This window comes from Sebastes umbrosus, chromosome 19 (assembly GCF_015220745.1).
Source record: "Sebastes umbrosus isolate fSebUmb1 chromosome 19, fSebUmb1.pri, whole genome shotgun sequence".
NCBI lineage: Eukaryota > Metazoa > Chordata > Actinopteri > Perciformes > Sebastidae > Sebastes > Sebastes umbrosus.
This window is the reverse complement of record NC_051287.1, coordinates 23457240-23483254: the sequence shown is the minus strand read 5'-3', so window position 1 is coordinate 23483254 and position 26015 is coordinate 23457240. Positions and strand designations below refer to the sequence as shown.

General features: G+C 42.0%; 1 protein-coding gene across 2 annotated transcripts in view; it reads left to right on the top strand.

Moving 5' to 3' along the window:
* The window catches only part of LOC119478316 (astrotactin-2-like), a 624157-nt gene that overhangs the window by 503719 nt on the left and 94423 nt on the right, over positions 1 to 26015 (top strand). The window lies entirely within an intron of this gene.

The following is a 26015-nucleotide window of genomic DNA, read 5'->3' as shown; positions in this document are numbered from 1 at the left end:
TTGGTTTTTGGGACACAAAACACAGGGTTTTCACCCAGAAGACCAGAGTTTGCATCCCATGCGAGACCAACAATGGGTAGTGTTAGGTTTCACTTTTGAAACTTAGTTTCATGTTTTTAAGCCAAAACATGATGTCTTTCCCTTAACTTAACTAAGTGGTTTGGTTGCCTAAAATGAAAGAAGTTGTAGTTTTGTTGCCTACACCTAAAGTGTTAGAATTTGTTGCTTTTAAGTTTCACTTTCACTTTTACAACGTAGTAGGCGTAGTAGTCCCCTACTGGCCCACATCTAAGTTGCTTATAGCCTTCTTTTTGTAACCAGAGGAGTTAGAAAGAATGCAGGTTTAAGGCACTTCAGCATTGGCTTCACTTCTCAGACTCACTGGTTGTACGTACATCACCAATCGAAATCGAAATGCTTTAATGCTGCAAAGTAAATACTCACTAACTAAGTAACAAGCTTACAAAACATTTAATTAAGCTCTGTCTGAGAAAATGGATTTGTTTGTCTGTTAGACTTCTCATAAAATTGTAATAGGGGCTAATCTTATAATCTTTATAGATAGATGTGTCCCCCTACAAGCTCAAGGTAACTGCAGTCAGATGCACTCAATAAATATTTTATAAGAAGGGTAATACTTCCACTCACTGAACACCAAGTTTAAATGTAATGACTCCTCAGCTGCGGCTCTCCGTCCACCCTTTTTGTCTGGCTTCATAAATTGGTCAGACATTGTGGCTATTTATCTCCCTGAGAAGGTAAATCAGTGCTGCTGCCTTGCATCTGTTTTTGCGGTGCACTTACACTCCGTCTGCCCTGAGATTCCTGTAAAATACAAGACGCCAAACCACATTTCCTGTCCCCGAACCTCAACTTTCATTTTATTACACCTGTGCAATTTGCACCTGCTCCTGGAAGCTAGAAAAATCTCCATGCTAATTGCGAGATGCATACTCCGTCGCACTTATCGTGTTCCCCTGGAGTCAGAGGCACACTTCACTGATTACATGCGGATGACAGGCGAAGTGCACTTCCCCGGCTGATGCGCCTCTTTGGATAAATAACACGTGTGTCTGTGGGTGCAGAGTGCATCTGAAACGGAGCGCCGAAAGCATTTATGCAAACCGACCTATACTGTACACACTTCAGCAGTTATTGGAGAGGGCAGGATGAGAAAGGAAAAAGAAAAGTTACTCTCTGAATCCATGATTGAACCCAAATTGGGGGTGGAGGGGAAAGCTGTTTATTGTTCACCAGAAGGTATTTAGTATGCATCACACTTCTTCATCTTTGATCAAATTTATTTCACTTAACATTCTGAAAGTCAGATTTTTCTCGAGCTATTCATCACACTAAGTCTAACCAGACAAGCTAAGCACACAGGAGTATTATACTTGACTCCCCGCGCCTCTAATTAAACATGTATATTACTGCATGTCATCTCTCCAAAGTACCCGCTCCGCTTATCGAAAATCCACTGTCTTTTGTCAAAAAAGAAAGGTAGATTCTACATCACACTCGGTAGATACATACAATCTACGTATTTTACATTTTTTATTCTCATCATTTTTCTCCACGGCGTCTTTGATATGCAGATTGAGAGTGTTATCCCACAGCCCTGCGCCCCTTTCATTCTCACACCTCCACTATCTACTGATTTCTTCTCTCTCTCTCTTTCTCTCTCTCTCACACATCCTATTCCCTTTGCATCAGCAGCTCAAAGTGAAATATTAGATGATTAAGATAAATTACTATTTGAGTTACAGCATAACAGGTAGTGTTTTAATATGAACCTGTGATGTATTGCATACACTTTGTTGTAAACTGATTTGCTCAGCCTCTTGCAGCAGCAGACCAGAGGAATGAATTTTTGCAATTTGCTGTTATGAAATCAAAGTATATAATGCAATGTTATGCAAGCATGTGTGATAAAAATGACTTGTTAATGCGCACGTTGTGGCTGAAAACAATTCCATTACAATGTGATTGTGATGTTCCTATGGAAAGGTACGAGTCCATCCAACAGAGAATGTATCTGTAGTTTCCGTGAACTGACAAGCAGATGCAGGCTCATTACGAGATATCGGGTTTTCTTCTTCTTCTTCTTGACAGCACTTTATATCCTTCAGATCTTTAACAGCATACCAGCCTCTCCATCCAATTATCAAATCAGTGTGATGAAAAACACCTATTTCTCCTACAGTTCCACTCTTTTTTTTTTTATTTATAGTCCGTGTTCAATTTAGTCCTTTTGTGTTCTCGTATGTACGGTAATAGCATCTCGCCACTCACGGAGTGCATGCGGACACACACACACCAGATGAATAGGAGGAGAGTATAGAGGATATGGATCCGGTGAAGGATGGTGAGGCTATGATCACGGCCATCCATCAGTCCTGAAGAGTACATTTTTTGTCTCTGTCAAATGAATTACCACATATGGCATGTGCTATATGGGGGATGTAAATTGAGACTGGGGGGAAAATAGCAGACGGGCAGCATTCAATGATGGCCATTCGCTAGAGAGAGAGAGACAAATAACCAGACACAGAAAGTACACTGACACACTGATGCACTGAGTGGTACTCACACAGCAATTTGAAGCATGTAGTGGAGGAACAAATACTAGAGCTGTGTATCGGCAAAGAATCTGGCGATATGATACATATCACGATGCAGGGGTTACGATTCAATATACCGCGATATATCGTGATACTGTAAGCAAAGCAATATATTGTGATTTTTTATTTTTTTTAAATCCAATTTTAGGAAAACTATCATAGTAAAGAACACACCACCATATGTATACAATCTGGGTAAAAAAAAGATTACTTTTTACGCAATCAGAACAGTGGGAACTGCATTGGCATTTATCACAGTTCCTGTAACATCCAACACAACTTTCAGAAGACACATGCACTGAGAAGGCACATCACTTTGCAAATGATATAACGTATTGACTGACTTAAAGGTCCCATATTATAAAAAAGTGAGATTTTCATGTTTTTTTATTATAAAGCAGGCTTAAGTCCTATATAAATACTGTGAAAGTATCAAAATGCTCAATCCGCAGGGAAATACTCACAGCCCGTATTCAGAAACTCTGCGTTTGAAACAAGCCATTAGGATTTCTGTCCATTTGTGATGTCACAAATATACAATATTTAGATCATTACACGGTTTTAAACGTAAACATTCTAAATGTGTCCCAGTTTATTTCCTGGTTGCAGTGTATGTGAATGACATCAGCTGACAGGAAGTAAACATGGACCCAAACTGTTGCAAGGCAACACAATTCTGTTGCAATTCCGTTGAAATGCACTAAAACGGAGCATTTCAGACAGAGGGTAAATACAGGTATATTCAAGCAGACAGTATGAGGAAAATAAATTGTTTTTTTAACATTACAGCATGTAAACATGTTCTAGTTGAAACACAAAATACGAGTATGAACCTGAAAATGAGCACGATATGGGACCTTTCATCTCTGCATGTTAACTAGTAATTAAGAATTGATACAGTGTTTTTGAGAATTGATACAGTATCACAAATCATAATATCGCAATACTTGATATTTTTGATATTTTCTTACCCCCGTAACAAATACAAAAGCTGGTGGTTCCTCCCAGGTCACGCAAATTTGAGCTCCTAAAGTGCACATAGAGGTCTTTGGACCTGATCTGAAATGAGCTCTTTTCGGAAAATCCACCTGAGCCTGACATGCATAAATTATTTTATTTTATTAATCCTGATCCAAAAAGATCAATTCATCCTGAACAGACTCTAACTAAGAGAGAATACAAAATGACAGCAGCACGATGCACTACCACCACCTAACGAGCAGCGGCGGTTGGAAAGAATAGCAACACACATATCATCTTTCCCCTGCACTTCACGGCTCACCCTCTCACTGTCTCACCTCAGAAAAAACATTCTTTTCCTGCAATCACCACATGATCTGAGCTGAGTGTGCTTGGATCCACTTGGATATCCAACATATTGGCACAGGGGACCTGCTGCAATAGAGCAGAACTGTTCCAGGACTCTCAATAATTAATAATAATGATAATTGTATTCCTATCTGACACGTACAATTAGCTGTAATGCCACAATGAGAAACAAGCCCCTGTTATTATGTAGATATTTAGGACAATCACATTTGTCTTCTGTATTGTTAAAAGCAAAATTGAGTGAGGTTGCTTAGGATAAATATTTAATTACACGCAGCACCCTGACAAATCAATACTTGTCCTGAGCGTCCCTCCCCCGCCTCCCCCATTCTCCAAACAGTTGCACGGCGAGAGTGCACCGCGGTGAACCACTGTTAGAAGTTTAGGTTGTGAGAAATGAGAAGCAGTGGTTGAGAAGGAGAGGAAAAAAGAAGCTTCACCTGCTTTGTGAAGGTGACGCCGCCACCGTTGTCACTCTGATGCCGAAGACGCTTTTTCACACAAAAAGGAAAAAGATACAGTAAAGAAGAAAAGAGACAAAAAACGCTTTTGATATGCACTCGGTGCTAACTCCTCATCACCGCTCACCTCTCAAACTAAGACGACACCACAACATGAATAATTTGTGAATCTGGCAGCCCACAAGGCTCACAGGCGTAAGCACACCCACGTTTCCTTGTTTCTCGGTAATTTCCAGTAATTATCTCCTTGGTGCACACACGGTAGCTCCTGCCGGGTAGTTGAGTCAACACACATTATAAGGCAATGTCTTCCCACATAATGAGTAGCCATGAGAACGGTAAGAGAGACTGTTTAGGTGAAGGGTTAAGCTACTCCAGGTTGATGACAAGCTTCTTAATTCTCTTGCTAAAAATAAGTGTTCTTAAGCTTTCTCCTTCTTTTTTTAAGCTACAAACCTTGAATTTAATGATTACCTATTTATTCTTTCCTGCGCATATGTTGTGTGGGTATGCGGGGCCGATTTGTGAACTCGTGCAGACGTATGTGTTTCTGTGTTCCAAAACAGTTCAATATAAAAACTTTTCAAAGACGTGCTGGCATTGAGACAATGTTTCATATTTGTTTATACATCTAACTATAAAGTAAGGAGTCACTTTCTGTCTGTATCTCCTTTGCATATCTCGAGAGCCGTTCATCTGATCAACTTCACACTTGGCAGGTGTATTGCTCAGGACCCAAGGGATTGCAATGTCGAATTTGGTGCAGTTTGGCCAGATGGTGGCGCTATGATAATGAACTTTGTGTTTTAGCTTGTAACTTATGTCCCGTAACTCTCGGATCTAAATCTATCCATATAAGCCACGCCCATTTGCGTCAGACTGTTTTTACACCATTTTGAATTGTATCTAAATCTGATTCTTTGCTACTACTCCTAGAAATTAATCACCAAATTGTTTTCTTTTTCTGGGATTTTTGATGTTCCATACAATTTTGCTGTTGCCGGCCCTCAAAGTTAACTCAAATGCTGTGGGCAGGGCTTATATTGCAAAAAATGGCATATCTCCTGAATACTTTGTGCTATTGGGACCACATTTGGTGGACATTCGTAGATATGATGTGTGAGTGACCATGACAGATTTGGTGCCATTTGGCCAATAGGTGGCGCTGTAGCAGTATAATCTAACTATAAAGGAGGGAATCTCTCGTCTGTTTGTGTATGTATGGACGACTGTCCATTCGCATATCTCGAGAACTGCGCATCCAATCAACTTCACACTTGGCGAGTGCAAGCAGCCATACTGTGGTTAATTATCTCAACTACCCCATGCCTAAGGGGCAATCCACTATGTTTATGCAATAATGGCAGTTTACTAGTACTACTCAAACTGCAAAAACAGTTGGAGTGGCTCTGGAGGGAGGTTTTATAGCTGAGATAACCCCTAATGATGTCATCATTGTTATGGGTTTGAGTCTATAAATTCTTTACAGACGGCATGCGTTACAAACTGGGGTCATGGCATTTGAAAGTTTACCAGGTTGGGAGGGTCTCTTTAGAAGATGCTATCAAGTTGCATTGTGAAAAGTGTAGGAGCTCATGCTAAAACTACGACCTTTTTTACACCTACATGTACTGTATCCTGTATCTGGATATCATCTGGGAGGAAAAATAGCCTGTTAATGCAGCTGTAAATATAGAGAATGTATTATGATAGGAATGCTACTGGACAGAACAGGCTACATGTGGAGGTGGTTGGATCTCAGCCAGGTGTTAATGCAGTGTACAGTCTGGCCACATACTAGATATAGCCTCTTCCCACTATCTTTAGTGCAGACTCAGAAAAAGCTACAGACAGCCCCTTCTTTGGCAAAGTAAAAATAAGTAGAGTCTATACAGCTATAGGAAGCGTATTAAGACCAAATTGTAAATGCAAAGCCCCATGATCAGATGGCATTGCCCAGATACAGTAACATATCCAGATTCAGATTTAGAACCAGTTGTAAATGGGTTATCTGAAAATGGTTATCTCAGCCTCTGCTGCACTGATATTGACTTTTTTTCTTTCCTTTTTTAAAAAAATCTGTCTTTTTTAAGTCTTATCCAGTTTTATTCTTTATGTGGATCCCCACACCAAAGAGGCATGTTACTTTTTTCTTGTGTTTTTACTGACAGGTGCTGACAAACATCTTGATTTCCTTGCTTGGCTCTCAGTCACACATAAACGCTTTAACCAACCCAGTCGGCAGAAAACATTTTTGGCATTTTATGTTTCTGCAAACCACGGGATACGTTGAATGTTAACGTTTCTGAACCAAGAATATGATTTCATATCAGCCTCTTATGATGCTTGCAGAAAAAACGCACATTGCCACGTGGATAACGTTGTGAAATTATTGCTTAGGTTTAGACAGCAAAACTACTTGGTTATGGCCAGAAAAAAGATCACGGTTTGTGTTAAAATAATATCATAATGCCCTTAGCAGACATTCTATTCTTCAATGGTAATAATGTTACGTAACATCCGTAAAGTCGACCTTTACTTTTGATTACACAAGGGACATGAACAGCGGTCTCATGGGTGAAAGTTCTGTGTTTGAACCATCCACCACAACCACTCCCACCACCCTCCCTTAGTGGACTTCCTCGCTTGTCATACTTGTTACTATACAGCTCATTCTCATTCCCAGGGGCGTCAAATACCTGCGTGTGTTACCGCCGCAGAAGGCACCCCTTTAGCTCCACTATAAAACGCACAGGGCGTTCCATTAACTATAATGTAAACCCATCCGCGGCAACAGTAAATGCTCCAAGGAAGTGCGCCGGGAGTGTGGTGACGTAGTTTTAAGAGCGAAAAGACACACCGGTCAGCTGGGGGGTTGAAGTGGATGGATCCAACAAACACAAGGTTTTCATCCAGGAGGCGTTAAGTTTCACTTTCACGTTACAATCAGCTGTTCATTCGTGTCCCATATTCACAACGTTCAGTGTCATTTTCACTGTACAAATGTAGTAGTTGAACAGTAGGATGTAGTTTTAAGCCCAACCATGTAGTTCTTAAAACTAAACATAACTTTATTGGCTTTGCTGCCTAAACCTAAAGTGATGTCAAGGGTAACTGTTATTTATGCCAAAAATAAAGTGACACCAAGGGGGCGTGGCAAGGGGGCGTAGCAAAACCACGGCATGTGATAAGTTGGGATAACGATGTGTAGTATACCACGTGACTTTCAATAACGGTCGCTCGATATACTATGTCACTTGCGCGTTGCTCGTCGTACTACAGCACGTGCTGTGACCAAATGCAAAAATGACGACGTTCAACGTATCCGTGGTTTGCAAAGACGTACAACCAGCCAACATTTTTTCCCGGCGACCTTTTCCTGGGCTGCCTCAGCAGAAGGAATTTAGCAAAAAAAAGATGCATGTGTACGAGGAGGTTCTTAATGCCTCAGTGATTCCTCCGTCTTTGTGACTTAGTAGACATAAGGTGAGCATGTTTGGGAGATTGCAGAGGCTTTGCATGTGTGCGCTCTGACATTCCTGTGGGTTTGTGTTTACCTTTGTGTGGGTGTGTGTTTGCTGGTGTGAGTCGGTGCACGTGCATGCACGAGTGCGATCACTCCTGAGTCAGTCGCTCTCTGCTCAATAACTCACATGGCAAGGCAGGACCTAATAGACCCTAGTCTAATATCAGCTAATGTCAGGGAGGCTTATAGCTGACATACCTGCTGTTTGACTGGAGAGAGAGAGAGAGAGAAAGAGACAGAAAGAGGGAGAGAGAGAGCGAGGGAGAGAGAGGGAGAGAGAGGGGTGCATTGGTATAGGCAGTGATAAGGCTTGAGAAGGCAAATGAATAAGAAAATAAATGGAAAGAGAAAAGGCTAAACCAAAAGAGCAAAGCTGAGCAAAAGTTAGAGAGCGAGACACTAGAGTAACTGTGGGAGAAATGCAAACGAGGGAAAAACAGATAGCAGTTGGGCACCAAATGAGGCTTCTTAAGCATGCTGGACTGCGAGGCAGTATTCAGACATTGAGTGAATGGATGCAAGGCGTAAGAACAATTTAAAGTCCGTATACCAAAACTCAGTTCACATCTTTATTTAACATCACACGACAATGTTTTAATCCACGATGGATCTTTGGCAGGTCGGACGATCACCACTGTGCTAACACTTATAGAATATATTAAGAGCAAATATTAGTTTGCCTGATGTGGATCATCTGGTGTCTGTTGTCATTTCCTTAAAGGAACAGTATGTACAATTTTAGGGGATCTATTAGCTGAAATGGAATATAATATTCACAAGTATGTTTTTATTTTTTTACCTGAAACTAAGAATTGTAGTATTTTCGTTAGCTTAAGAGTCCGCCATGTTGTTCCGCCATGTTTCTACAGTAGCCTAGAACGGACAAACCAAACACTGGCTGTAGGGAGAACCTTTTGCATTTTTATGTTACCTGAAGGCCACCGTACTTCTCTGACACACTTATGAAACTGCAGTAATGTGAGCTGCAGAGTGCAAAACCGTGGTAAGGATGGCCTCTGAGTGAGGTGAACGGCGTTATCACGGTTTTGCACTCTAGGAGATACATTCTAAATGTGTTATTTTTCCCTATTCTAAAAAAGGTTTGTTTGAATATTTATAATAAATTAGGTATGAATGCAAAGCTGATACTTTTGTGGATCCAATGAGCCCAATTGTATACATTTGTGATGATGTTAGTCCCCATAGTCAGTCCTCATTTCATTGTAGTGATACCATTTTTTAAAAATTGATATAACTGTTTCAAATGACCTGTGGTGACCTCTAGGATAATCACAGCCTCATGAAACTTTACAGCCACAAACTAAGCACCTAGAGCATTCAGAGAATTCTTAATGTGGTATTTTGGAGGGATTTTTGATAATTTTTATCAATTCTCGAGTTGTAAAAAGTTTTTAAATTTAGCACAAAATCTGTTTAATAAATGGTATAAAAAAACTAAAATTGCTGCAACAATTAAGGGGACATAACAGAGCATGGGGATGCCCATCATATACTTCCATCATAATGATCTAAACCCTTATACACTTTTACAATTTATCTTAATTAATAAAGTATTGAAGTCATGTTTATTTCTGATTTACGACTAGAATAACTTGACACACAGTGCTGAGCTGCATCTCCAATTAATTTTCAGGTTCTCAGCTTTCAGATGATGTACACTACTTCTATGTGACATCTACTGCTGACCTGCTATCTCCTCCCTAAAGACCCCCTGTACCCCCCTAAAAAAGACTAAAATGGGTCAATTGTGGGTCTCAGAGGGTTAAAGAAATACATTTTCTAGACATTTCAATAACAAGATAAAGCCAGGATCCTACTCCTAACTTGTAAAAGAAGACAGATACCCTTGTTGATGCCCACATCCATAGATTATTTGGTATGTTATGTCTTCTTTTTTTTTTAAAAGAGACAAAAAGCAAACAATCTTGAGAAATACTCTTTTGTCCAGAATGTAGCTCCGTCCCCGACCTCATTCTGAAAGGCAATTATAGGAGTGGATCCTGTACTCAGTGCAACTTTACAACTAGTAGTATTATTCCCCATCCACAGCCAATGTTTCTAAAGTGTTCTCCAAACCCTTGCTGTTTTATGTTTGCCACCTGTGGTCCTTGCTGAAGTAGTCTCACATAGTCTTGTTCAACTAAAGGGCTAATTCATCATTAAAATGAAAGTGTATTTGCTATTGATTAAAACAGCCTCTTCATTTCTCCACTTTGCCATTACACTGAGAACTTGACAGCGTACTCAATTTATCTCTCTCAGGCCAACCTTTACCTTATGAAAGCTTAAATTTCACATAAATTATGCTTTTATAGGAGCAAACCAGAAATGAGGACAATGATTTTGTGCATTTAATTAGCTCCATAGCTGGCAATGCTGTTGTGCGCTCGTGCTCGACTGATAAAATCACTTGCATGTGCAGCAGCCGGTGAATCAATAGTAGACTGGAGGGTGAAAAATGAGAATATGCTGCATAAAGCATTAAACCCCTCAGCCTCCCCGAATGAGATGGAGTTGCATCACGGGGGGTAAACTAACAATGCCAGTCCCTCCAAAATGGCTTCAGCTGCCTCTGAAAGAAAACCGCATGGAGTAATTTGTGGACCAGGGCTAAACTCTGAATTAGTGGCTAGATGTTTTTAGTATTGATTAATGAACTACTGCTGCAGCAGGGAACTGCAGGGTGGCGGCACTTGTAATTTTGTATCCCCTCCGGACTACTATCTGTCTTAACTCTTCCCCCTTCCACATCCTTCCATCCCTATCACTGTACGCCCTAGCATTTCCGCGTGCTGTAAATGCACCATTCATAAATTATTCATAAATACCAATTCATAAATAGACGCCAGCTTCGAGCTTGAATTTGTCAACTGTGTGGAGTTTGCTACAACTGAGGATCCGCCCACACTCACCTCTGCAAGGCCATACTATAAAGCTGTTAATTAACCACCTCTGTGATGGGATTTCGCAGAGCCCTGCGTTTCAAGATAGGACTCCATAAAAAAAGAGAAAAACAGCTCTACTTCAGTTAGTCATATCACATTGATAGACAGAATAGCAGATAACATAATAACATTTAATCGCGCCTTCATGTCAGTCACATCGCTCTGTAATTACACTGTAAAAATGAAAGAATACAAAGACTGCCTTGCTGTCTCGGCCCATTACCGCTGATCAAATACGAGACGATAGTGCTGAGAAAAATGTGTGATGAGACTCTTACGTATCTTTTATGTATCAGGTTGGCAGATTATAAACTAGGCCTTGATAAAAAAGCGGTCTTTCTTTTGGTAGATGAAGGATGTTGGCTTTAGTGATGGATGCACGCGGCTTGCACACACACACACTCACACGCTTGCTCAAGTAAACCCATGCAAATAAATACATCAATGTCTAAGTTCCAGAGCTAGTTCTTGTTTTATGCTTCTGTTGTTGGGGAAAAGACTCCCAGCTGTGGATTTCTCAGTTGACAATCACCAATATGACAGTGTAAAATTTGAAGAGCTATAGGCACTTTATTCTATTGACTTTGTCTTTTGACTGCCTGTTAATTTTTGGCGTCTTTGGGCAAAAATTACATAATAACCTTTCAGCATATTGTAATTCAAGTGTTCTGAGAGAAAACTAGACTTCTGCACCTCCTCACGGCTCTGTTTTTCAGGCTTTAAAAAATCTACCTGTGACGGGAGACTTTGGCCAATCACAGGTCATTTCAGAGAGAGAGCGTTTCTATTGGCTGTTCATTCAACGGAGGCAGCTGTCAATCACCACTTGTGAACTGACTATTTCTCTCCTCAAATGTTTTCAGAAACATCTTGTAGTGTACTGTTTAGCTGTAGAATGAGAAAGTTTGTTCCGGCTGGTGGGCGGTGCTTGGTATTTCCTCAGCTGATCTCAACATGGCTGCCGGGTCACAAACTTTCTCATTTTACAGCTAAACAGTACACTACAAGATGATTCTGAGGTGAGAAATAGGCATTACAGTAACAGAATATTGATTCATATTTGATCAGCGCTGCCTAGTTTGACTGTTTGATGAGACGGCAAGGCTCCAGCTCGGCTCTGATTGGTTGTTTTCCTCCAGTCTGTGAAATCTTGCAGATGTCGTTATAGGATCACCGGAGGACACAGAGGAACATGATTTTTTTTTCAGACTACCTGTCTCATGACCGTTTTATAAATTATATTATATTTGCTCCAATTCTACCCAACGCAGCTTTAAGTAAACCCATACAAATAAATGCATCAATGTCCAAGTTCCAGAGCTGGTTCTTCTTTTATGCTTTTGTTATTGGTAAAAGACTCCCAGCTGTGGATTTCTCAGTTGACAATCACCATTCTGACAGCGTGAAATTTGAAGAGCTATAGGCAGTTTATTCTATTGACTTTGTCAAGAAAAAAAAGATTATTTGTTCTGTCTTTTGACTGCCTGTTAAGATGTCTTTATTCGTCAGAACGGATGACGGTCAAACTGCCTGCCGATTGTTGTGCCAAGTAAGGAGAGAGAGATAACCCCTCCAGTCGTAGTCTGTTGTCCCTCTATCAAATTCTCGGAAGTGCTGCTCCGCTGTCAGTTCGATGACATGAGAGGAACAGATCTGCTGGTAAGGGGCTCCTCGTAGCGCTGTGGTGTTTGTGTGTGTGAGCGAATAAGAGAACAAGGGAGACAGAGAGAGAGAGTGAGGGGGAGACAGAGAGAGAGTGTGGGGGTGGAGATGGAGAGAGACAGAAGTTTGTTAGGACGGATAAACCCAAATGGGGCGTTAAGAGGAAGTGAAAAAGTGCAAGTGGAGTAATACAAAGTAGAAAAGCAATGGCTCTAATCAGTTCTGCAACTAGCTGGCCTGCGTGCCCCCCCTCCTCACTGCATTACAGAGCTTCATCTCTATGGTAATGCTCCCAGCCACCGAGTTCATTTCCACAATTCCTCTAAGGCCAACAGAGATATCAAGGTACAAAAAAAAAAAACATGTCTATGCGCACTCACGTTGTATTTAAATTGTACCCCACGACCCAGGGGAATAAAAGTGAGGTTGAGTTGTTTGTGTGTGTGTTTAGGTGTGTGTGTGAGTGAGTGTGTTAAAGGGACAGAGTGACAAAAAAATGTGTTGGGTAATAATGTAGAACAAGACACACTTTTCATACCGTGTCTCTGTGTCCCTGCACCAAGACGAAATGTTGTGGCTGAATTACATTTTGTGTGAAACATGCTCTGACTCCATAATAACCACTGATTTTGATTGGCTAGCCGCTCATTAATTAGTCAGGTGAAGCTCGCATACGAACACAAATGCACATGCGCCCCAATCGGTCTTGCACAGAGACACAAACTCCACAGCGTACTCTCCATCAGAGGCGGTTTCATTGACAGCATCTCCCTCCCAAAGCTTAATCAATAGTGGCCATGAAGAGTCACCACATCTCCTCCTCTCAGTGGACTCATTCATCAAACCGAGCGGTGGCTGCAGCCATAATGAGAGATTGCAACGCAAGTCTCAAGGTAAACATCCCCTGATTGTTTTATTACGCTACGAATTAGCCTGTTTTCGGATGCTGTCCTTTAATAACTCTTTAATCCTTCATCCGGGGCCCGTGCCCCTGGGTGACAGCGGGTGCTTCATCTTTGTTATGACTCATCCGACAGGCCCCGCTCGCACCGAGCCGTTTATTCAAATATCAGATATTACAGCTATTAAGCGTATTACACGCAATCAGATTGGCCCCGCGCCGTAGCTCTCGTAAATCTTTGATTGTGCAGTCCCCCAACAAATTGGTGGTCAAGTTCTCAAGGGCAAGTGTGGCAACATTTTTAAAGTTGACGGTGGGAAACGACAGTAGTGATTGATAATGTGATGGGATGCTTAACTCCGGGTTTATATGGCGTAGTGTAAAACATTCATTTCATAATGAATGTGAATGTCTTACATTTGAAATTTGATCCTTCTTCCTTTTATTATTAAAGGTACAGTGTGTAATATTTTGGGGGATCTCTTAGCAGAAATCCATCCATCCATCCATCCTTTATCTGTAACAGCTTATCCTATTCAGGGTTGCAGGGGGGCTGGAGCTGATCCCAGCTGACATTGGGCGAAGGCAAGGTACACCCTGGACAGGTCGCCAGACTATCACAGGGGCTGACACATAGAGACAGACAACTATTCACACCTACGGGCAATATAGAGTCAACAATGAACCTGCATGTCTTTGGACTGTGGTAGGAAACCTGAGAACCCGGAGAAAACTCACGCTAACACGGGGGGAACATGCAAACTCCACACAGAAGGGCCCCAAGCCATAATTATAACTATGTTTTCAATGTGTATAATCACTTGATACTAAGAAGCATTATGCTATTGTAAGCTTAGAATGAGCACTTCATATCTACATAGGGAGCAGGTCTGTCATGTTGCTCTGCCATGCTTCTACAGTAACCCAGAACGGACAAACCAAACATCGGCTCTAGAGAGAGCCTTTTCACGTTACCTGAAGGCCACCGTAGTTTTTCGACACACTTGTGAAACTGCGGTAACGTGAGCCGCCGTCTGACTTCTGTTGCTGCTAAAGTAGTGTTATTATGGTAAGAAATGGCCTCTGAGCGAGGCGAACGACGTTACCATGGATTTGTACTCGGCAGTCTTGGAAAGAGAGGAGTGAGCGGAGGGGTACTCAGTTGGCTGCAATCTGCAACCACTAGGGATGCACTGATACCACTTTTGTTCAGACTGAGTACAAGTACAAGTACTTACATTTGGGTACTCGCCGATACCGAGTACCAATACGAGTACTTCTCTGTGCCAAAAGACCCTCGGAGGGTGTGAGCGACCCACGGCAGGCTGGGGAGTCCCGCATACGAAGCGGTGTACGCGACCGGCTCTAAGTTGGCTTGGAAAGGCTTGGGGCGAAGGTGGCTCGCGGCCGCAGCTTTACAGCGCTCCCCACCCGGACCTCGCCACACCGTGGACAAAGGGCTCGCTGCGCTCTCTTCCCGTCTTGAAACACAGACCAAGGAGTCTAACGCACACGCGAGTCAGAGGGTGCAAGCAAAACCCCGTGGGGCAATGAAAGTGAGGGCCAGCGCGCGCCAGCTGAGGTGGGATCCCGGCCCAGTGGGGTCGGGCACACCACCGTAAAGTGGTATCGGTGTTGTTTTGCGAGTACGAGTACATGAGCACAGTATTGGACCCGATACCCGATACCCGATACTGGTATCGGTATCGGTGCATCCCTAGCACCCACACCACTAAATGTTGCCAAATCCTACACACTGCACCTTTAAATCGTCTGTTCAGCCAAATTGCACCCAAATTACAAAAACAAAAATACAACACAGTTTTTCACAGGGATTACTTTTTCTGTATAGTTCCCCCAAAAGCTACGCACAACAGGTTACGAAGATAGTATATCTAAAGTAATAAGGGTTTTGTTTTTGGCACAAATTAAATTCACCATCATGGTGAAGTACATACTGTCTGGATGGGTAGATGCAGTACCACTAGAGGTGGTATGTTTTCAGGTGAGCCGACTCTTTAAATAATTTAGTCATTGGGGTGTACTGTAGCAGCTGACTATAAAGTTTTGGCAAAATCCGAAGGCATTTTTGAGATATTTTACCATTAATACACAGCCATGCGTATTCCACACAGCCAGTTGGCCTTTGTATGAGGCTGAATAACAATAACTTTGGATTCAAACTCAAGTGAGCATTCTAGGCTGTGTTTTTACTTTGACCATGCAGTGCCCATTTTTTTTTTGCATATTTTGTGGTATTTTGAACGAAGCCCTGTCTCCTTCTTTTGTCTGTGCTGCCTTTTGTTGCACGCTTCTCTTTCAAACGCTGGGTAATTATCCCATTTAGGGATGAATCCAAACAGCATGGCAGCCATGGAAATTACAAACACGCTGTGTCGCGCTGGATGTCACATTTTCTGTTGGTTGTTTTCCGCCTCTCTTGTGTATGTGGCGGGAGAAGATTGGGAGACCACTGATGAATGCACACCATGTGAGGCATTAGTGGCATTATCCACATGCAGCTGCGCCATGGTATATTCTAAAAAGAAAAAAAAAATCAACCCCTTGGTAGAACAGCAGTTTTTTTTTTTTACATCTTGGTAGCATTGTAGAGTGCTTTTCTCATTTTATTTTCATTGTGTTGGCAAATCACTGAGGCAGCCTTTGCCAGCATCATTTTCTTCAGTTTGTTTTCTTTCCAGTCATGTCATAAGCAGAAACGAGATCTGGTCAGGGGAATGCTGCTCCAGCCAAAAAGTTTTTTTGAATGTGAAAGATTGACATCGCTCAGAATAGTGTTTCTTTTTGTCAATCCAGAACGGCATCTCCCTGAATATTTCAAGCAAAGGCATTTCTTCCTCCCTCTTGGTTCTTTGTGCATCCACTCAGAGTGCTGCAGCCCTGCTTGTCTTCAGCCTCCATAAATTCTCCAACACAACCCCCAGCCCCCCTCCCTCCCTATCTGCACTGCACTGGCACCCGGTGGCTGTTCACGTACAGTTCAAAACGCTGTTGTGAGCCTACGCGGCTGTCAAGGGCACAGCACCCCCAATGTCTCCAGATCATGATTCAACCTCGCAGAGTCTCAGCTCCTCCTGCTTCACAGTCCCTCCCTTCTCTGTGGTAAACTGGCCATCGCTCTGCCCTGTCCTGACTCTTCAACCCCTTGCACGGTTTGGACTCTTCTCCCCTCTGGCATCCCAGCGGAGAAGCAATCTTTTCACCTCAGTCACAACTGCAAATCACTTCCACACTCTGGAAACTTCTGCCTCCAGCTCACCTCTGAACTCCAGCTCTGTGCCCAACCCCGACCCCATTGTATGCTGCATCTCTGTCGCACAATAGCTCGTCATTTACTGTTGTTGATAATGCATCATTTAGTCATTATGTGCGCACACCTGTTTATTAACTGAACATAATTGCTGAAAGATCAACACGTCTCACAGTTAATGATTTTCTTCATACCATTTTGTACAGTCTCGCACACCTCCTTTGAGTCCGACAGAGCACAAAAACAGGAGACCCTGCAGGCTTGCACATAAAGTGCAGTGACATAAACACACAGAAGCACTGATGTTTCCTGGACTGATCCTGATGCCATTTAAGTCTTTCTTTTGGCACAGAGAGAGAGCAGCCTCTAGTGGCGAAGATCGCGGTTGTGCTTCTTCTCCTTTTTCCTTTTACCGTTCAGTTCCTCATTAGAGGAAGTGCAGAATCTTTGATTTCACACACGCTCGCAGTGTCGTAACTTCTGCACTCTAGTGTTATTGTGTAAGTGGTCATTAAAGTGTGGCAGGATGCAGTTGCGTGTAAACGGAGCATGACTATTAAAAAGTGATAGACTGACATTAAAATTTAGATGGGGAAATATATTTGGGCTTTAAATCCACCAATTTTGGTTCACAATCATACCTATAATAAAGTAAGCGGTATATGTCAACCACTGCCACCTACTCTTAAAGGGCATGTTCGTTATTTATTTTTTTATTATTTTTTATTCCCAATGGTGTTCCTTATGTATTCAAATCCCAAAATTATATTTTTGGTCAAAGTATGTATGTTACAGCGTCAAAATTATATTTTCTAAAAAAGAAAATTCCCATGTGACCTGACGTAGGTTTCTGCATGATGAAGCTGCTACATATACAGTATACAGTATATGGGCCATTCTACCGAATTGGTGCAAAGTCAGAGTTGTAAAGATTTTGAAATTTGTATCTTTTCTTCCCAAAACTTTGTCCATATATATATATATATAGTATGTACACATATCTAATGAAAGCACAGTCAATTTCGGTATTGTATTTTCAGACTGGATTGGAAAGTTTTTCTTCTCCCAAAATGTGTCACTACCGAAACATAGTAATACTCTGTCAAAAAAAGGTTTTATATTAACCTGTTAAGATTGTATTTCCATCCCTCCTCTAAAGAATATTTTTACATATTTTTCTAGAAGTTTTTCACAACTAAATCGATTAAAATTAAAATTTTAACAATTTTTTAAGTTCAATTTATAATATTCTTCAAAATCTAAATGCAATCTTTCTTTGTAAGATGCATAACGCTGATCATATTGATTTCAGAGTTAAGGACAGATTAAATTGAACATACATTAAACCAATCAGTATCATAACATTTTAGTTGATAACTCAATATACCTTATTTTTTACAAAATACCCACTGTTTTGGTAGTGACTGAACTGTTTCGGTAGTGACCACAGTGTTTTGTTTGCAAGGATATATCATATTCCCTCAACCTTATTTCTTAATATTAACTCATAACATGCCTTATGCCTTGGAAATATTACAAACACAAATGTTTTATGAGCAATAGAATGCAATTTATTATTGAAGACAGAACAATTGAGTCCAATGGTGCATAACAGTTTGTATCAATTCTGTAGAATGGCCCATATACATCCTTATAGTAAGTGTACTAACGTTACATACAGTAACATAGAAAGCAGTCAGTAGTGATGCGCCGGTTGTGGGTCAACCCGTGGGTCCCTCATGCTCAGGTGAGCTTATTAGAAAATATCACGGGTCCGGGCAGGTGGGTCAAAGAGTGACAAAGCAGCGTTCTGAGAAAGTTATTAATAACTTACAGAAACATTGGTGCAATAGTCCACCTTCCTTTCCCCTCTCTCTCTCTCTCAAACAGACACACCACCAGCCGCGGTGGTGGCACGAAAGGTGTTAAAATTATGTGTAATGCACCGTCAAGAGGTCCTGGTCATTTCACATATTTCTGTGAGATTATACACAGCCACAGTACTCAAGTCCGCTTGTCTCTGTCTTTGCTCAGACCTCAGTCCTGACATTTATGGTGCTACTATAATACATAAAGTTGGCGATTTGCAAGTCGGGTCAGGTTCGGGTAGTTGATTAACGTATATTTTTTGAGGATTGGCCGGTGCATATTGGCTCTCATAACGGGTCAGGTGGGTGCGGGTTGTAAAAAAGTGTGACCCGCGCATCACTAGCGGTCGGCACACAGTTTGGAGAAGCAGTCAGGAGTACCAGCACAGAAACCAAGCAATGTACTGCTGTGTGCACGCCATGGAGTTTTGGATCTGAAATGCATGAACGCAAACAAACTAAGCGACCGATTTAGCATCAGACCAGCAACTCCCGGGTTCTGCAAGGTAAAATGTTTTTGTGAATGGAGTCTGGTCTACAGGCTTTGAAGACAGTGATTTATCGGCTTCAGTCTCCTGTCGAAAAAGGCTGTCTGATGGCGAGGTAAAGTGGTGAAAATATTATAAATATAGCATAGACTTAAACTGATATTGATTTTTTTTTTAGGTGGCTTAAATACATTCATGTATAGTATTAAGTAAAATAGTAATTGTCTACTGCTCACCAGACTACATTCATAAAAAGAGTAATTTTACCTCGCAGAACGCGGGAGTATACATAAAACCCCACTTCAAAAGAAACCAATATAACCCTTTCAGCTACTTCCAAACTTAGCACAGCTAACTAATTGATTATCTTTGTCAACGCTTTTTGCAATGGCTGAGATGGCAGAACAGAACGCAGATGGACCCGCACTTTAACTGAAGTCGCCTAACCTCAACTCAACATAATATATTTGTTTGACGTTGCATAGCTTAAGTTATTGTTCTATAGAGTTTCTGCTCAAGTTAACTTTGTTATTGTTTCACTATTTGCAAGAATATTTTACTCACCATTATAATTTCTGAGATATTGCATTACGGGGACTCATCGCAACACATCTTAACAGCACGTTTCATGAGGCATTACACGCAAATTCATGCAGTTTAATGCAGCTAAACTGTTTATTTGGAAATGAAGACGCACACGAACATTGAAAATTATCGTCCAGACTGTCTTCCGTTAATGTCTTTTTACTTTTTGAAGAGCCCCTTCCTTGTTCAGCCTCGACCTGAGAAGGTTACACGTGCCCAATTAGCCGCTGAGCCAGAACAGCGACTCTGATAATCAGAATATAGCCTTTGTAAGCTTGGCACCACGGATTTGTATGTATATTCAATACTCGCTTCCTCTGGGAATTAGGGAGTCTTTGTTAGTGCTTGCATCAGTCCACAAAGGCAGCTTCTAAATTAGTGGAAAAAGAGCATCCTGCATGGCTTACAGTTTGCTGAAACAGTTAGCTTTCCTCATTGTTTGGGGAGCTGTTCGGAGCCAGGAGGTATACAGTCATGTCTGGAAACTGTGGATGCACGTAGAATTCATTTTCTGAACGGGTTGGCTGCCCCACAATTGTTTCTAACAAACCGGATTCCTGAATATCAGAGTGTGCCGTTTCAAAAGCAGAGCAGGCCTACATCGAGTCTCTGGTAGTTGACACAACGCGTCCTCTTAACGGTCTATATACTGCCATTTGGTAGACGAGTAGCAGTCTTTAAACAACGTGAAGGAAAATGTGACAAACAAAGGAGCTCAGTGGCGAGTGTGATTTTCCAATCGAAGCCACCATGTCTGAAAATCACCTGTAAGCCTACATTGTAGTGGAATCTCGACGTTGTAGATAATAAACTGAGACGTTGTTGAATGTAAGTGAGTACAGTTAACATTTCCGATCGGTGCCGCGATGCGAGGACGAGGTTCCCCTGCAGGGACGGAAACACCGAAAGAGCCAATTACCTCAGACAATGTTTAGATAAGTGCCACTCAATATCAGTTTCACAGTCACAAACTCCCACAGATAGACTCACTCAAAACCTATATGCTCTCACACAAACACAGACGCAGAGGATTTGAAATTAGGTGACTTGTGAGATAGCCCTCGCATCTGTTCTAGACAGATACACGCTCAAACACACACAGAGACACAAAAACCTTTTTTTCTAAATTGACTTGTAGATAGCTCTTATCTGCGCCTATCACCAGAATGCCTGTGATTTGGGAGGAGAGAGCAGCCGGGAGAGTGAATAAAGAGGCGGAAGGAATAAGGGATGCAGAGAGCAAAAACGAGGAAGGGTTACCGCCGAGGACTACAGGCTGAACAAACAGAGAACAATTTTAACACCCTATCTAGGGAGGAGTACTGACATTGACGACTGGCTGTGAAACACACACACACAAAAAAAAAAACTATTTGCATGTAAGACATGAGCCTCAGTATGCTTTATTAATCAGATGTACTGTGTTTGAATTTAAATAGTACACACAAAGGGAGAGGAGAAAATACAAGAGCTGGAGCTTAAATATATATGCATGGACTGGTCTTGAATATTTGTATCCCACCAGATATAATTTGTAAATCTTGTGTTTTGGACAGAGTTTGCCACTTGTAGACTCAAGTAGGATCGGAGGCCTGTTTTGGCCAGGAGGGAGCCCAGTGTCCACTTCCCTTAATGAGCACACATGGGTACTGAATGAAACATGAGTAAATACACAAGTTTGCTAGCATCGCCCCGGCAAGTTTAAAAGCTCACGGGTGGTTTTGGTGCACGGGAGGTTGTTATGTGCGGTAAGGTTGTGTAGGTGGGCGCGAATAATACCTGGAAAGAGTACAGATTAAACCAGGAGTAGGTTTTAATCTAGAAGAGATAATCCTGTTTTGTTTTTTTTAGATGTCTTTAAATTTGACAAATGGAGTCCCTGGATAACGCTTAATTGCGGTCAGTGAATTTCAGCCACCTGTCCTAGTCCTCATTTGTGGCAGTATGAACACACAGCTTATGAGCGCTACAACAGATAAAAAAAAAAAAAATGCCCCTAGTTTAACCCTGTGAGATCCATAATAGATATCATCTTTAGGGGCAGATAGCAGGTGAGCAGTAGATGTCACATAGAAGTGGTGTACATCGTCTGTAAGCTGAGAGCCTGAAGATTAATTTGAGATGCAGCTCAGCACTGTGTTTCAAGTTCTTCTAGTCATAAATCTCCAACATTAGTTAATTAATTAATTAAAAATGAATTATGAAAGTGTATAAGGGTTTAGAACATTATGATATGAAGTATGTGGTTTCCATTGCCGTGCTCTATTATGTCTCATAAGTTGTTGCAGCAATTTTGGGGTTGATGCCATATGTTACATAGATTTAGTGCTAAAGTTAACCATTTTTACCATTCGAGAATTGATAGAAAGTGATCAATAATTCCTTCAAAATACCACATTAATACACCAAGACCTTAAGGAACACCATAGAAAAAAGGCCATGCTGTGATTTTTCGTCGATTGGATGACGAGCGCTTCTGTTCTGGAAACAGCTCAGAAACCCCCTAATTGTCAATCTACCAAGGGAAGCCATCCATCCTCTGAATGCCCTAGGTCTCTAGTTTGTGGCTGTAAAGTTTCATGAGGCTGTGATTACCCTAGAAACTGTTAAACGAGACAACCCAGTAAATTCTTTGTGCCTAGATCAGAAAACACGAGATTCAACAAGCCATTCAGATTTGGTTGCCCCTTCCTATGTCACATGCAGGCTCATCAGAATATATCGCCCACAGCTTGAGAGTAGGGATGTGACGGTGAGGAAAATGTCCCACCGGTTAATAAACTTGGTCGGTATGTGTAGCGCGCTTACTTTGGTCTTTGGATAGCTGCGTGTCTGGCCTCTCCGGTCCAGCTTTTGCTGCGGGGCCGCGGGGGTCTACACAATCTGTGAACGCTTCGTCGTCCTCGTGGCGATTACCTCATTAACTTTATGGTTCCCTTATAGCATTATGTTTGAATCTGAAATATTGCCAAATTGGAGCGTCACCAAATCCTCTGCCATCTCTCAGTCTGTCAACTCTCTCTCTCGTCCCGTGTATGTGAAATATGACACCTGCTGCTCTGAGCTAAGACTCTGTATGGAGCAGATGCATTCACTGTCAGTTTGTAGCGTTCGTCGTCCGACTATCTATTGATAACACGGCGCTGATACGCCAAAATGAACTAAATGGGTTTTATTTCTGTAAAAGAAAAAGAAAAACGACGGTGGGGGCGGTACGTAATGTAATCGGTGTGCCCGACCACTGTGTAACACCGGTAACACTGACTACCACGATAAGCTTACTTGAGAACTACCTTCGCAAAGGTGCACCATATTTTTCTCTGGAGCTAATCAGAGCAGAATGGGCTTTTTCGGGTGGGGCTCTTATGCCGGGATCAGACTACACGATATTTGTGTCTTTGACGATGGTCACAATGTCAGATCTAACGATCACAGCGCCATAAACTCTTGAAGTGTCTTGGTCGGGTGACTGGCGGTTGAAGCAACTGTCAATCATGGTGACAGAAGCGTTGTGTGTGATGCTGGCGGTTTTGTGTTGCGAAAAGAAAAAGAAAAGAAAGAAAAAAGGGTTGTGGATGCGCTCCTGGGTGGCACAAAGAGGACGGTATGGGCTGTCCATACTTTAGTCAGTTTCGTTGTCCCACCTGACAGCAGCAAACTCGGCATCCCTCCTCCTTTTCGCCATGTTTTTATATTACCAAGTGACCTGACTGCGACTGCGCGCTGGAGAGAGCACCTGATTGGTCAACGCAAAGTAGCGTAGTAACCAGACGTGGCGTCGGTTGTCGTGTACTATGACACACTACACATGAGATAAGAGGATCGATTTTCGCACACAACACTCATTTATCGTTCCCGATCCCCTACGATGGCCGTGTCGGGCTATAATCGGGCTGATATCGTGTAGTCTGAACTGGGCATTAAAGAGACAGGCGCTAAAATGGAACATTTCAGACAGTATGAGGAAAATTGTGTTTTTCGAACATTAACGCATGTTCTAGTAGAAACACAAAATACAAGTATAAACCTGGAAATGAGCATGATATGTCCCCTTTAAGTCTCAGTAAGCATTATCAGTGGGTTGGCACACCGCATTAGCATATCTCTGGAGCATCAATGACTGCACTCACTCACTATTGATGTTACACATGTGTTGGAAAAAGTCAAAATGTCTGCCTTGAAGAAGTTCTATTTTCAAATTTACTGCTCATTAAGCTTAAGTTCATTAAGTCAAGTCGATTTTGTCATTTAACAAATGTCAATTTCTCGCTCCCAGGTGAAATAAGTTAGCCACGGCCAGTTAACGGCTAAACCATATTGTCAACATTTGTATAAGATTGAGATGATCTTTCTTGAAAGACAAACAACTGGCTCATTTTGTTAACCACACTATGGGTATATGTTTGGGTAGAAGTGATACGGATGAGAGTCTCCTCTTCTAATGAGCTGTCTGCAGGATAGATGCTTCAAGCTCCCTTCCAGCCACAAACACAGTCCAAGGACTTGTGGTCTCACCGGAACCACGTAAACCGAAATATTCAGGATTGACACTGACTCTTCGTCTCACCACTTAACTTGCGCAAAAATGGACAGATCCCACAACAATCTATATTTGCCTTAGATGTTTTTTCCCTCAAGGGTAGAAGAAGAAGAAGAAGAAGAAGAAGAAGGTTAAGGACATAATGATTTTATGTGCACTCAGGCGCTGCAAAGACCTGAGGCACTAGTCTGTACAATTTTTATCCTCAAAATAGAGTCAGTTAAGTTTCTGAGCAACTCTGCAGTGACCTGTGAGATACATCAGCCTCTTATGCTGTATGTATTTCAACCCTAAAAATGTGAATTGGAGCAAAGTGGCTGAAGAAAAGGAGCTCCTCGCAGGGTGTCAAGGACAGTCCACATCTAGGCTCGAAAATCCATAAAGCTACATATCATCTCGGTCCACACGCCTCCAAAGGTTCTCTGAGCCCCAGCGTGAAGCCGGCTGATTTAATTTAGCAATCAATATGTTTTCTGTGAGCGTAAGCCACCGTAATCTTTTTACAGCACCTCTTCTCTCTCCTCTCTCCGTCTCATCCTCTGCCCTTGAGTCAATCCTTCCCACCCCTGCATTGTAACACTAAGGCTGTCATTGCATCTAACCGGCTTTGTGGTTAGAGAGGAAGCAAAGAGAGAGAGAAAGAAGGAGAGGAATGGGATGAAATGAAAATGATATCGGGAAGAGTCTTCGTGGCACAAGGTCTGCGCTCGGAGACTCGGTCCCATAAAAGTGGATTATGGGAAATAGGTTGCCGCCGCTCGCCGGGTTCTGAGAATGCAGCGAGACAACTCGTCTTTTTTTGACAGGAAATGAACTGCAGCTGCTTTGGTTCAACCAGAACGGTCCATCTACTGAACAAAAATGAAGCGGAACATGCACTATCTCTCTACTTGACTACTGCTGTTTATTTTGCAAGTGATTTGTCCAGCATGATATAGCATGGAGGAGCAAATAGATGGAAAAATGAAAAAGCTTCATTTGCATGGCTGTATTCGAAACTGCGTACTATACTAGTAGCATGTACTGATTCGGAAAAAAGTTCCAGTATGCACCGGACCAGTCTAACTCGCCTACTGTATCCCACAATGCAAAGCGCTGGAACGGTACAGGCTACGGTTACAACAACAACAGCAGCCAAAAACAGCTCTTTTTTTTTACATTTTTCGTAGCTATTTCATCACTAAATTCACTTCTGAACATTTTTGGGGCGAGAAATCAACTAAATAGATTTTGAATGATGGCAGTTTTACGATATTAGATGGCGAATAGAACGTTTGCTCCAACGTTTTCCAAGTTGAGAAGCTCCACAAACTGCCGTGACAGCTAGCCTGCCGGGGTCGCTATGACTCGCCGGCCGAACAGTCACGCTCTAAGACCCCGCTGTGAGCTGGCTGGAGCACTCTCAGGAGACCAGTCTGTAGACAAGGGGCTTTTATTTCCTTGTTTAAATATCACACCACAAATGTCCATATGAAATTAACAGGAACCGGTAATTATCTGCCTTTTTGAAGGTGAAAAACTCCTCAATCACTCGCGGGCATAGCTCGCTCGAGAGCCGACCGGTCACGCTCAGTTTCATACTAAATACTACTGAGGAGCACAGTATATACTGTATACTGCGTTCCTCAGTAGTATGTAATAGTCGGTTTTGAATACAGCCCATGTCTGGGTGTTCTGTGTTACCTCTCACTACAGAGAGACAGTATGTGGGTCTTCTTCTTCTACCCTTCCCTCTCACATTACCATTCCGTCTTGTACTTCTCGTCTCCAGCAGAGAGAAAGGGGGAGATTCCAGGG